Source organism: Equus caballus, chromosome 2 (genome assembly GCF_041296265.1).
Source record: "Equus caballus isolate H_3958 breed thoroughbred chromosome 2, TB-T2T, whole genome shotgun sequence".
NCBI classification, from domain to species: domain Eukaryota; kingdom Metazoa; phylum Chordata; class Mammalia; order Perissodactyla; family Equidae; genus Equus; species Equus caballus.
In genome coordinates, this window is record NC_091685.1 from 66429816 (window position 1) to 66444600 (window position 14785).

General features: G+C 34.9%; 1 protein-coding gene and 1 pseudogene across 18 annotated transcripts in view; one reads left to right on the top strand and one right to left on the bottom strand.

The window, feature by feature from the left end:
• Positions 1–14785, top strand: part of DEFB135 (defensin beta 135) — a 317402-nt gene that overhangs the window by 87189 nt on the left and 215428 nt on the right. For 2 of the 18 annotated variants that reach the window (XM_070261333.1, XM_070261328.1), the window contains exon 1: positions 2026–6483. The exons of the other annotated variants lie outside the window; for them this stretch is intronic. The gene's annotated coding sequence lies outside the window, so the exon portion shown is untranslated. Of the gene's footprint in view, positions 1–2025; positions 6484–14785 lie in introns of those variants that run through there. 18 annotated transcript variants of the gene reach the window in all.
• Positions 7982–8171, bottom strand: LOC100629392 (DNA-directed RNA polymerases I, II, and III subunit RPABC4 pseudogene; annotated as a pseudogene).

The following is a 14785-nucleotide window of genomic DNA, read 5'->3' on the forward strand; positions in this document are numbered from 1 at the left end:
GAGATGTAATTGACATTCATCATTGTATAAATTTAAGGTGTACAGCATAATGGTTTGATTTACACATACTGTGAAATGATTACTGCAACAAGTTTAGTTAGCATCCATCATCTTGTATAGATACAATAAAAAGAGAAAGAAAAATTGTTTTCCTTATGATGAGAACTCAGGATTGGCTGTCTTAATAACTTTTGCATATATTATACAGCAGTATTAACTATAGTCACCATGCTATATATTGTCTCTTGTCTCATGTCTGTACGTTACATCCCTACTACTTATCTTATACTAGAAGTTTGTAATTTTTGACTACCTTTCTCTAATTCCCCATACCCCCACTCCTACCTCTGGTAATCACAAATCTGATTTCTTTTCCTATGAGTTTGGTGGGATTTTTGTTTCCTTGTTTTTTTAGATTTCACATATAAGTGAGGTAATATGGTATTTGTCTTTCTATGTCTGACTTATTTCTCTTAGCATAATGTTCTCAAACTTCATCCATATTGTCATAAATGGCAGGATTTCCTCATTTATTCTGGCTGAATAATATTTCATTGTGTGTGTATATATATATATATATTAAATATGTATACTATAGCTTCTTTATCCATTCATCTCTCAATGGATGCTTAGGTTGTTTCTGGGCTATTGTAAATAATCCTGCTATGAACATGGGGGTACAGACATCTTTTTGAGTTAGTATTTTCTCAAAACATCTATTTTTTTTAATTAACAACCCTAGGGTGCTATTTCTTTTCTTTTTTAAAGATTGGCACCTGAGCTAATATCTGTCACCAATCTTCTTTTATTTATTTATTTTTAAATTTTTTTCTTGTTCTCCCCAAAGCACCCCAGTACATAGTTGTACATTCTAGTTGTAGGTCCTCTGGTAGTGCTATGTGGGATGCCTCCTCAGCGTGACCTGATGAGCAGTGCCATGTCTGTGCCCGGGATCTGAACTGGTGAAGCCCTGGGCCGCTGGAGCAGAGTATGTGAACTTAACTGCTTGGCCACGGGGCGGCCTCAAAACATCTATTTTGAATTCTTTATCATCTAGATCACAACATTCATGGGCTTGAGCTTCATTGGAGAATTATCATTTTATTTTTGGCAATGGCATATTTCCTTGATTATTCCTAAAATGTAATGGTTGTCTTGAGATGGGATACTGTTCGTTGGTGTTGCTTTATCTGGAGTTGTCTAGGATTTGTACGGGTAAACCTGTTCCAGTCTTCTCTCTCTCTCTCCCATGGCAGAATTCTAAAGCCTTTATGTTTTCTCTTGTTTTTATAATTCTCCAGGCTGGCTGCTGGGAACCTCTTTTTGTTTTCCAGAGGGTGGCACTAAAGCTCCAGTTTGTGATTTCTCTCTCGCCTACAGACCCTGGTCTGCCTTTCTGAGAGCACTCTAATTACTCGATCTGCTCTCACTGCAGCACTCAGAAGCAAACCCAAAGTGTGCAGGTGTGGCTTTAGCACTCAAAGTGTTGGGGGGGGCCTGTGCACCTAGTGGCGAGGTCCTTGGGTGGGTTGCTCCCAGAGGCTTACATGCAGACTTCCCACTGAAGTCCTGAAGCCGTCAGCAGGGACAGCATCTCTTTAATTCCCTTTGAAATTCTTATCTGCTTCCTTCCCTTTCTCTTTCCTCCCCCCAGACATGGAGGTCACACTCAGTACTCTGACTGCTGCTGAAGAAAAACAGGTTTCTTCAGACATGACCAGCACAGCTGGGGAAGACGAGCTCAGTTATTGGAGAATTATTATTTTCTCTTTGTGATAGGATGTTTCCTTGGCTTTTCATATTCTTTGTAGTTTTGTGTTGCTGCTTTCACATTTGAAGAAGCAGACGCTTCTTTAAATCTTTGCTAGTTGCCTTCATGTGGGGTGTTCTGTTTGAAGTTGTTGTTACTAACCGAGATTTTCTCTGTCTGTGTGTCAGCCCACCTGCTCCACTCTTTTTGATCTCTCTTTTGGCAGAATTCTTAACCTTTTATGTCTTCTTTGGTTCTTACAACTCACCAGGCTGGCTGCTGGAAGCCTCTCTTCTGTGTTACAGAAGACGGTGGTCTGGCTCAAGTTTATGGTTTCTCCCTTGCCCACAGACCATGGCCTGTTTTCTGAGCACACTCCCTGTCCATGGTTTTTGCATTTGATATGTGCATGGGAGTGAAAGTGTGCACTGAAGAGGAAAATGCATACGCCCTTCCAAATAAGAGGGGGCAGTTAAAGAGTTATTAGGAAAGAAGGAAAAGTATAGGTAAGATCAAGGCAAACAGTTTTTCCAGTTAGATAGTTCAAAATTAGTTGCAATAAATGCCTAAGGAATGTCACAAACAGACAAAGCAATAACCTCAAAATTATATGTAATTACCATCAAAATTTCAAAATGGCTTCGTGTTTAATCCTAGGAACTACACGACTGAAGCATCTGTTACTCTTCCTCTTTATAGGAAACAAAACCCAGTTACTAAGCTGAAACAACAGTGAGGATTAAGGTTAGCTCACAGGAATCAAGCCACAAGCACCAGACAGGTTAGTAGAGTAAGAAACCCCTTGACAATGATAATACCAGGAACGACACGGCTGCTGCCCCAGCTGGCTTATGTCAAATATGCTTTCAGTCACTGAAAGAAGTTCTCTTCTATCTCTCGCTGATTAAGGATTTCGTTAAAGGAACATATGTTAAGCTCTATCAATTACTACTTCAATATCTATTGAGGTGATCAGACGTTCTGTTCCTTTAATCAGTTAACATTAATTCCTTAGTATTTTTTTTTTTAATAAACTGCAGTCTTCTTGCATTTCTAGGACGAAACCTTTCTTGGTCACATTACATTAGGCTTTCAATACAGTGCATGGCTCACTTTGGTAATGTTTATTTAGGAGTTTTGCCCATATTTCAAATGCCAGATTTGTTATTTCTTTCTTCTTTGTGTGCTATTCTTTGGGTTTTTTCTATTTTTATTGGGCTAATATACGCACAATATGAAACTTACCATCTTAAGCATTTTTAAGTGTACAGTTCAGTGGTATTAAATACATTCACATTGTTGTGCAGCCGTCACCATTATCCATCCCCATAACTCTTTTCATCTTGTAAATTTGAAATAAAACTGAAACTCTATGTCTAAGAAAGAATAACTCCCCATTCTCCCCTCCATCTAGCCCCTGGCAACCACCTTATACTTTCTGTCTTCATGATTTTGACTACTCTTAAGTACCTCATACAATATAAGTATATAAGATATACCTATCTCCCTGTTGACATTGTATGAAAAGGGTTTTGTTCTTCACTTGACTCATTCTCTAAAAGGTTACATAATTCAATGTAACAAGATAGCATTGCTAATAAAATATTATGCTCATCTTCCATTAAAATTCTGTATATGAGTCAACAAAGTTAACATTAAGTCTGAAAAAATTATATACCACAAAATATAAACACTATGCAATAATTTCAGTTCAGTTTTGGTTGTGTTTTCTCTTCCAAATGAAGATACATTTGCAGAATCTAAGTAAATAACATTAATATTCATTTTCTTAAGTCTTTAATTTTCTTCAAATGTAACAAAAGTTTGAAATTTAGGGAGACTGAAATTTTTACTGGTTTTATATTCTACATTATTTAACTTGAGTTTTTACCTAACATTATACTTGTATCATAGGTCTTTTAAAAATATTCTTCCATATGGATACTTCTATTTAATCTTACTCTGTCTGCCTAATAGAGTTCGGGACTTGACAATGTATGTCTGTAGCAGATACTGCTGGCTGTTCAACAAACTGACATTGGATTCTGCTTGGGGCTCCCAAGCAGTTAGGTGAAGACATGCCATTGATTTCTAGACAGGGAATGTGAACAGAAGTGATGGATATCCCTTCCAGGACTAGCCCATGAGAAACTTCTAGGTATACTCCTTCATGTTCTTTCTCTTTTCCTATTGAGTGGATAAAGATGACCTCTGTTACATTGAAATCCACATGTTGAAGATGGCAAAGTCTGATAGCTGGGTTATGGAATGACAACATGGAGGTGACTCAACCTACCAGAAATACCTTTCCTAGACTGTTCATGTCAAATGAGATGAGCTTCTGTTCATTTGAGAGATTCTGCAGCATATTTATTACTCTAAATATATGTATATAATATATATATTACTCTGTATTACTATAACTAATGTTACCAGTTAATACCAGAATTCATAATTTGGGGCAAGACCAAAGGAGAAAGTAGAATAAGGGTGAGAACAATAGATTATTTAGGAATGAGGCAAAAAAAAAAAAAAAAAGAAAATCCACACTATTATAACCTCTATACTTACTATGAGAGTGGTACAGACTTGGCTCTAAGATGACTAGCAATGTATGAGACTAAGGAATTCTGGCTAATAAACAAATCATAATATAAGAAAATAAATGCAAGCAATATCAAAGAATTAAGCGTGAAGTATGATTATGCAGATGTTTCTCTTGCCATTCCACCTAAAGAAGTAATTATGTAAAAGTGTTTCCCACAACCTTTGGGACAATATTCTCACACTGGTTCAAAGGCTGTTTTTAAAAACCTCAATCTATATTGATATCATTACACTGGAGCTCTTTTCAGCAAAAATAATTTGGATGAGGTAAAAATAAAATATTTCAAATACACATCTCTCTATTGATCTAGACTGATAGAGGAGCAGATATAATAATATCTGGACCAGTGGGCTATTCTCTGAAACTAGCTTCATGCAGTTATTCTGTGACTCTGTGAAAACCAGTTGAATTCCCAGCCATATATTACATCTGATGTGTGAGTAGGGTTAGCATTCTTTCGAGAAAGCTGAGATTCTTAGCAATAATGGATGCCATATCACAAAGTTTCCCTCTTCTCCTTAAAAGAATGTTAAAGGAAGAGCACATTTTATGTTTTTAAATTTTTTTAAGTGCAACGCATTCAACATTTATTGAACATCTATTATATGCCTCACACTGGACCAAGCTTTGATATTACAGCAATTTTTTTTGTATGGAATTTATAATCTAGACCGGATATTATGAGAGCATCTCTTAAAGGAGAATACTGTATCAGATTGGAAAGTCGCAGAAAGCTTCCAGAAGGAGACTACACTAAAGTTGAGTGCTGAAAAGTTCAGTGAAGGACACCAGAAAAGGTCATCAAACATCTTCTTAGAATCAAAGGATTAAGTGAGAGGTGGATTGAAGTGGTGACAGAGGTAGGAAAGAAGTCAGATTATCAGGGATCAAATATACTATTCCTAATACTTTTGATTTTATCAAAATGGGGCGCCACTGAGGATTCTCACCAGGAGAGAGCCTTGAAATTTGTATTTGAGAAAGCAATCTGAAGAGTATGGAGGATGGAAAGGCTGGTAGCTGGGAGATCAATCCTAGGGTGAATACAATCGTCTATATGGAAATGGTAATAATTCTAGTAATTCTGACAATAATAGTTATTAAATTTGGAGCTTTTATGAATTGTTTCATTTTATCTTACAAATAAGCTTTGAGGTAGGTGTTATTATTTCATGCCTATCTTACAAATGAGGAACATAAACCCTGGTAAAGTTGCATTGTCAGCTATGAAGGGGACACTACGGGTATTTGGACCCAAAGCCTTTCACCAAAGTCCATACTGTTCACTGAGCTCTTGAGAACTAACCAACCCATCAATAAGTCCGACTAGCTCATCTTCAAAACATATCTCACAACCAGCTACTTCTTACTCCCTCCAAGTTACCACCTTGGTCCAGCCACAATTATTATTAGCTTGAACTATCACAGGTGGTCCCTAACTGGCTTCTGCACTGTCATCTGTCTCTATATTGTCCAGTCTCACAGAACAGCCTGAGTAATCTTTTAAGTCTTAAACTATGTCAACCTCTTGCTTACTATCCCAATGGCTTCTTGTCACAAGGCTCTAAGTCAGCTGGCCTCTGCCTACTTTGAACTGTGAGTCACATGGGCTTCATTCTGAAGTGGGGACAAGACAAGCTTACTTTTCATCCAAAGCTTTCACAGTAGCTGTTTCTCCTATTTCAGGAATATTCCTTTCCATTGTCTTCCTACAGCAAGTTCTCTCTCATTCTTCAGTCTTCTGCTCAAATAATCCTTCTCTCTTGACTAATTTCCCACATGGAGCTTATTCTAGGAGGGGTAGGGATGTGCATGTATTTATATGTGTGAAGAGGCAGCGTGTTTTTACATCTTCTCAGTTTACACTTTCTCACTTTATATGATATTTTATTCTTCCTTAGGACTGGTCACTTCTGATTTCATCTACTATTTTTGAATTCTTCATAACTTCAATCCTTGAAGACTTTTCAGAGTCTCGAAGCACTGTTACCTCCAAGTACCAACCACCATAATTCCTCTACTTTGCCAATGAAGCTGAAGTTAAAAGAAATGAATTGAACTGGCCAGTCATTGAGTAGCAGGGCTGGATTTGAACCAATTTCCAGTGCTTTCCCCACGGTTGTTGGTAAGCAGTTTAGTAGGGGACAAGTTATGTATAAAATTAAAGCTCAGATTTACCAATTTTTGTATTTCTAGAGCACTATTCATAAGAATCCTTAAAAGCAATTTTATATCTATTTTCCCATATTTTTTTCTTAAAATTTTCCAGGTAGGCAAGAGGTAAAATTACTCCCATTGTATAGATGAAGGGGACACAAAGAAGTAAGTCACTGACTGAAACGGTGATCTTGAGTTCCAGTGGTAAAACTTTTTCCATTAAACTGCTGTCTAGTTAACCAAATAACAATAGTCAATTAAACTACTGATACAAAAAGGACCTCTGATGAAATCAGAACAGTTAAGAGTAGAGTAGCTACATTATGCAATGGGTCTGGGTTTGTTTAGGGGGCTGTCATGGAGACATCACATTTATGTGGACTTCTCTGTCTAAAAAGGACAAGGTCAAGGAGGAATGTAGCAGAATTAGAAAATTATGAGAGCCATGGCTAAAGGAAAACCTGCACCAAGGAAGTACTCTTTAAAAATTTGAGCATTGTAGTACTTTGTACAGCATTTAGTAAATTTATAGAACTTAGTATTTGAGGATGCTACTAGAACTTAGGTGTTTTTAAAAATTGGCATAGATAGGTTTTTGAATGTCAGAGACACACATAGCTATTAATAAAGTTTGAACATGTCTAATCTTCAAAATGAAGGTTAGGGAGACCACTGTGACATCCCACAATGATGGAATCCTGGAACACATGGAGTATAGATGTGACCATCAATTCTCCTATCCCAAAGATGAAGGCAAAAATTATAAACATTTATCCAATCATTCAGTGTAAACCAATCTCTATTATTTTTATATCCTTAAAGCAAATTTTATTACCTTAATAAATGATTACACCTGGGAAGGTGCACCTGCCTTATGTCTGCTTCTTCCACTTTACTTGGGATTGATTTTACCTTGCAGAAAACAACCATTAAAGCTTCTTCTCTTTCTCCCAAGACTTAACAAATAGTCAAGCATTATATACAAATACAGAAAGGCCTATGCCAAGTAACAAATGAAAAATATAACTCAGAATCATATGTGTACACTGACAGTAAGTGCATTAGTATATGCTATACAAAATCACGCTGGAGAATTTACAAACAGTTGATGTCAAACAGTGATTTCCAAGAACTTACTTAATCAGACCTTTAGAAGGCCCTAGAAAGCTTCATTTATAACAAGAACCCCAGATGATTCTAGGTTTTGACTAAAAATATGGTTCGAGGAAGCACTTTTAACTTTCATTGTGTGGCAGATTACATATACAATAAAATTAAATCATAAATCATATAATTGCATTATATAAACTATTAACAGATACCTAAGTACAATATGGCTTTTAAAATGAAATCATATACGTATAGTTGTATTCAAAAAGATAAATACACTAATCAAAATCCGTACAATGAGAAACATTAACAGCAAGTCCAAATACAAATGAAGATAGTCTTCTGAATTCTGTATTTCATCGAGCATCGAAAACCACCAGTTTTAGTCCTTTTCCTGTACATTATTCTGTATTGACATTCTCTGCATCTGATTGGATCCCTGGATATTATTTCATTTTCTGTGAGACATTTTCTATAGATAAATGTCATTGGCTGTTGCTTTGAGGGTTTAACATCCTTCTGGGTGTCCACTGTTAGTCCCCACATAGCACGAAGAAACTTCTCACTCTGTGCTTCCAAACGGATTCTGGCTCGTTGCTGTGTTGCCAAAGTATTTTGTTCTTATCATTATTGCAAAATTATCTTCCCAATACATTTCTCATATAAATATAATTCCACATATTCTCACCATGATCTTTCTCATATTCATGCACAATGAAGAATACAAAGATAAATCAGATATTTCAATATAATATTGAAAATCCAGTGAAATTCTCTGGTTTCATCTTTCTTATAGTCTTCTTCTAAATAATGGATGGAAAAACATTTGTATTTAAATGGCTTTTACAGGTTGGTAAAATTCCATGACGTTTGGACACTGAGGTACTGAAAAAAACTCTACATCAGATACTCCTTTCTATATAGTCAATAATAAGCAAATTATGTAGCAGCTTATAGTTCAGAGCAGACAGATGAAATCCTTTTCTTTTTTCTGTCAATTGGTTTGTTGCTAAGGAAACTTGTTTAACGTTATTTATTTTTTTCCCTTTACATCACCAATTTTGATGTTCTACAGTAAGTTATCACTGTCAACTCTTTGTGTTTTCTGAAGACTGCCTTCTCTTCTATACATAAAACACTAGTCAACTCAGATCAGTTATTTGTGTATTTGGTTATAGTAGAGTATATTTAAGTTGGAATAAATGTTTGCATTGTGACAATTTCTGTATTTTTCTGTTGATGTTGAACAATTTTGACTGCTTTTAAAGGGCACAGAGCTCTAGCTGTCTTCATTTCCACAATGTCAAAATCATCGCTGTCGGGGTTAGACAGACCATCAGCGCATTTCGTGGGTTGGAGTGGTTTGTTTGGGAAATTTGGTGCTCTGTGGAGCACACAGTTATCTTAAAAACAATGTGCTGCGAATGTCCAAACAAAAAAGACAAAATGTGACTTGGAGTCTGGCAACATGCTGAAACCACGGCATTTGCATATTTACATCTGATATAAACACTGAAAAGATGAACTTTGATAAAAAATTTAAAATAATTGAAATTGAAAATATGACATTTAACAATATTAAGTGATTTAAAGATTTATTCTTTAAACTCAGAGTGGTAACCTCCAGTTAAGAAGATATTTTTAATGTTTGAAATTGCCGTTTGACACACATCACATGTATATAATCTAATCATTTATTACAGAATATTAAGCAAGAGTTTTAGCTGTCAGAAAATTTCACTATGATAACTTGTATCTCTGGGAGAAAAAAGAGATGTGGGAATAAGAAGAATATCTCCAAAACTTTGAATTATAAAAATGTGACAAAGAAAATGCATTTTAAAATAACTTTTATGTTTTTTAAATGTATTGATATGTTATTATCTGAAAATTTGTGTAATGATGTCAACTAAACCCATCAGAGGCAAAACTTGCCTTTCCTGCACCTGTGTGTAGAATTGACTGGCCTAATAGCCTAGACTTATGCTGGTTAAAGCAAAAGATGCCCTTTTGTTTTCCTGAAAGGCATAAAAGCTCCCACATGATGTCACTTGTGTAATTTTAGGACTTTTTAAAATGAAATAATTCTAAATACACTTATTCCATAAAAGTTAAACAATTTGTGAAGGGTAAAAAGTCATTAAACGATAGTTAGAAGAAAGTCTTATTTCTCTACACTTGAAACTGCTGACTCTCAGGTTTGATGTTCTTGATTAAAGTTTATATGATGATGCGTTTTTTTTGGAAGTTGGGGTGGAAGACTTTGCTAGTTGTTTATACCAGTATAGTGTTTCAGAAATTCTTGGAGTCACAGTAGGTACTATTTTACAATGTTTTCTCTTCTTTTGTTGTCTATAAGGAAGAATGACCTAAACATGAGTCCCATTTCTTACCTACCTTTAAAAACTCTAATTATATTTTCTTTATAAATACTGGTTTTATTAAAAAAGGTATACCACCAAATAAAAAAAAATTTATGGAAGCTGATAATGTTCATATGTATGAATCAAATCCTACTTAGCATATAATGGTGCTGAAATGCAATTAAAAAGAAGCTAAGGATAAGTCAATTATCCTTAAGAACAGACTCACTAAGGTTACCCATATTGTAAAGTCAGGCGTTTTGGGAAAACAAGAGCAGAAACAAGTCAGTCCTAATGACTAAAAGAGGAGCCTCAATGCAAGTGGACTTTACAGAAGTTAGGATGTAACTTTATCATCCAGTCAACAAGATTTAAGTTGTACTCACTATATGTACTAGGGTTCTCCAGAGAAATGGAACTGATCTGGTATGTGTATATATATATAGAAGGAATGAGGTTTATTCTAATGAATTACCTCACACAATTGTGGAAGAGGGTAGGTCCCAAGATCTACAAAGTGACTTGGCATGCTAGAGACCCAAGAGAGCTGATGGTTTAGTTCTAGTCCAAGTCCAAAGTCCTGAGAATCAGGAGAGCTGTTGTTTCAGTTTGAGCTCGAAGGCAGGGAGAAAGCCTATGCCCAGTTTGAAAGCAGTCAAGCAGGAAGAACTCTCTTACTTGGTAGAGAGTCATCCTTTTTGTTCTATTCAGACCTTCAACTGATTTGAAGAGGCCCTTCCACATTAGTGAGGGCAATCTGCTTTGCTCAGTCTACTGATTTAAATGTTAATCTCATCCAAAAACACCCTCACAGAAACAGCCAGAATGATGTTTGACCAAATACCTGGGCACCCTGTGGCCCAGTCAGGTTGCCACATAAAATTAACCCTCACACTGTATAATGAACTTCCTTTTTAAAAAAAATTTATTTTTTGTCTTTTTTTAATTGAAGTATTGTTGACATACAATATTATATTAGTTTCACATGTACAATGCGGCTATTCAACTTTATTTGTGTTACAAAATTTGTCACTCTGATAAGACTAGCAACTATCTGTCATCATGCAAAGTTATTTTAATATTCTTGACTATGCTGTACATCACATTCCCATGACGTTTATTTTATGGCTGAAATTTTATACTTCTTATTGTCTTTACCTATTTCATTCTTTCTTTCATCCTTCTCCCTTCTGGCTACCGCCAATTTGTTCTCTGTATCCATGAGTTTGTTTCTGTTTTGTTTTGTTTGTTCATTTGTTTTGTTTTTTAAGAATCTACATGTACGTGAAATCATCCAGTTTTCTTTCTCTTTGGCTTATTTCACTTAGCATAATAACCTCTAGATTCATCCATGTTGTTGCAAATGGTAGGATTTCATTCTTTTTTATGGATGAGTAATATTACATTGTATATTTATACCACATTTTCTTTATCCATTCATCTTCTGATGGACACTTAGATTGCTTCCATATCTTGGCTACTCTAAATAATGCTGCACTGAACATAGAGGTACATATATCTTTTTTGAATTAGTGTTTTCATTTTCTTCAGATAAATACCCAGAAGTGGTATTGCTGGATTGTATGATAGTTCTATTTTTAATTTTTTGAGGAAACTCCATACTATTTTCCATAACGTTTGCACCGATTTACCTTCCCATCAACAGTGCATGGGCGTTCCCTTTTCTCCACATACTTACAACACTTATTATTTGTTGTCTTTCTGATAATAGCCATTCTGACAGGTATGAGGTGATTTCTCACGGTGGTTTTGGTTTGTATTTCCCTGATAATTAGTTATGTTGGGCACCTTTTCATGTACCAGTTGGCATCTGTATGTCTTCTTTGGAAAAACATTTATTCAGGTCCTCTGCCCATTTTTTAATTGGATTATTTGTTCTCTTTCAATATCAAGTTGGAAGAATTTTTTATATATTTTGGATATTAATGAGACATATCATTTGCAAATATATTCTCCCATTCAGGAGGTTGCCTTTTTGTTTTATTGATGTTTTCCTTTGCTATGCAAAAGCTTTTCAGTCTGATGTAGTCCCATTTGTTTACTTTTGCTTTTGTTGCCCTTGCCTGAGGATACAGATCCAAAAAAATATTGCTAAGACTGATGTCAAAGAATTTACTCTTTTTGTTTTCTTCTAGGAGTTTTATGGTTTTAGGTCTTACCTTTAAGTCTTTAATCCACTTTGACTTTATTTTTTGTGCATGGTCTAAGGAAGTGGTCCCATTTCATTCTTTTGCATATTGCCATCTAGTTTTCCCAACACCGTTTATTGAAGAGACTGTCTTTTCCCTGTTGTATATTCTTGCCTCATTTGTCATAGATTAATTGACCATATATGAATGGGTTTATTTCTGGACTCTCTATTCTATTCTATTGATCTATGTATCTGTTTTTGCACCAGTAACATACAGTTTTGACTACTATAGCTTTGTATTATAGTTTGAAATCAGTGAGGATGATTCCTCTAGCTTTGCTTTTCTTTCTCAATATTGCTTTGGCTATTTGGGGTCTTTTGTGGTTCCATACAAATTTTAGGATTGTTTTAGTTCTGTGAAAAATGCCATTGGCGTTGTGAAAGGGATTGCGTTGAATCTGTATTGCTTTGGGTAGTATGGACATTTTGACAATATTAATTGTTCCAATCCACAAGCACAGTATAGCCTTCCACTTCCTTGTGTCATCTTCATTTTCTTTCCTCAATATCTTATAGTTTTCTGAGTGTAGGTCTTTCACCTCCTTGGTTTACTTTATTCCTATGTATTTTATTCTTTTTGATGTAATTATAAATGTGATTGCTTTCTTAACCTCTCTTCCTGATTGTTTGTTATTAGTGTATAGAAATGCAACAGATTTCTGAATATTGATTTTTCGTCCTGCAATTTTGCTGAATTCACTTCTTAGTTCTAGTACTTTTTTTGGTGGAGTCGCTAGAGTTTTCTGTATAAAGTATCATGTCATCTGCAAATAGTGACAGTTTTGCTTCTTCCTTTCCAGTTTAGATACCTTTTATTTCTTTTTCTTGTCTGATTGCTGTGGCTACAACTTCCAATACTATGTTGAATAAAAGTGGCAAGAGTGGGCACACTTATCTCGTTTCTGATCTTAGAGGAAATGCTTTCAGCTTTTCACCACTGAGTATGATGTTACCTGTGGAATTGTTATATATGGCCTTTACTATATAGGTGTATGTTCCCTATTGATTGATTGATGTATTATATTGATGTGTTTATGATAAAAACATCCATTTATGAGAGTTTTTATCATAAATGGATGTTGAATTTTGCCAGATGCTTTTTCTGCATCTATTGAGATGATCACATAATTTTCATCCTTTGTTTTGTTAATGTGGTGTATACACTGATTTGCAGATATTGAACCATCATTGCATCTCTGGAATAAATCCCACTTAAACATGGTGTATGATCCTTTTGATGTGTTGTTGAATTTGGTTTGCTAATATTTTGTTGAGGATTTTTGCCTCTGTGTTCGTCAGGGATATTGGTCTGTAATTTTCTTTCTTTCTTTTTTTTTTTTTTTTGATGTCTTCGTCTGGTTTTGGTGTCAGGGTAATGCTGGCCTTGTAGAATGAGTTTGGGAGTAATCTTTTCTCTTCAAATTTTTGGAATAATTTGAGGAGGATAGGTATTAACTATTCAACTTTTCTTTAAACGTTTGGTAGAATTCTCCTGAAAGCCATCTGGTCCTGAAGTTTTGTTTGTTGGGAGTTTTTTTTTTATTATTATTACTGATTCAATTTCATTACTAGTAGTAGGTCTGTTCAGATTTTCTATTTCTTCCTGATTCAGTCTAGGAAAATTGTAGGATTCTAGGAATTCACCTATTTCTTCTTGGTGGTCCAATTTGTTAGTACATAATCATTTGTAATATAGTTTCATTGATCTTTTCTATTTTTTGTCTTTATTTTATTTATGTCTGCTCTGATCTTAATTATATCCTTCCTTCCACTACGTGGGCTTTGTTTATTCTTCATTTTCTAGTTCCTCTAGGTGTAAAGCTAGATTTTTTTGTTTGAGATTTTTCCTGTTTCTGGAGATAGTCTTATATCTCTATAAAGTTTCCTCTTAGAACTGCTTTTGCTGTGTCCCATGGATTTTGAACTGATGTGTTTCTGTTTTCATTTGTCTCAAGGTATTTATTTGGTTTCCTCTTTTGATATCTTTTTTGACACATTGGTTGTTTAGTAGCATACTGCTTAGCCTCCATATGTTTGTCTGTTTTCCAGTGTTCTTCTTATGATTGATTTCTAGTTTTATACCACTGTGGTCAGAAAAGATGCTTGACATGATTTGAATATTTTTAAATTTACTGAGACTTGTTTTGTTGCCTAACATATGATCTATTCTGCAGAATATTCCATGTGTGCTTGAAAAGAATGTGTATTCTGCTGTTTTTGGATGGAATGTTCTATATTATCTCTTAAGTCCATCTGGTCTAATGTGTCATTTAAGACCAATGTTTCATATTGATTTTCAGTCTGGATTATCTATCCATTGATGAAAGTGGGGTTTTAAAGTCCCCTACTATTATTACATTTCTGTCAATTTCTCATTTTATGTCTGTTAACATTTGATTTATGTATTTAGGTGCTCCTATGCTAGGCACATATTTACAAGTGTTATATCCTTTTGTTGGGTAGTTCCTTTTATCATTATGCAGTGTTCTTTATCTCTTGTTACCGTTTTTGTTTTAAAGTCTATTTTGTCTGATATAAATGTTATTAGCCCAGCTTTCTTTTCGTTTCCATTTGGATGGAATGTC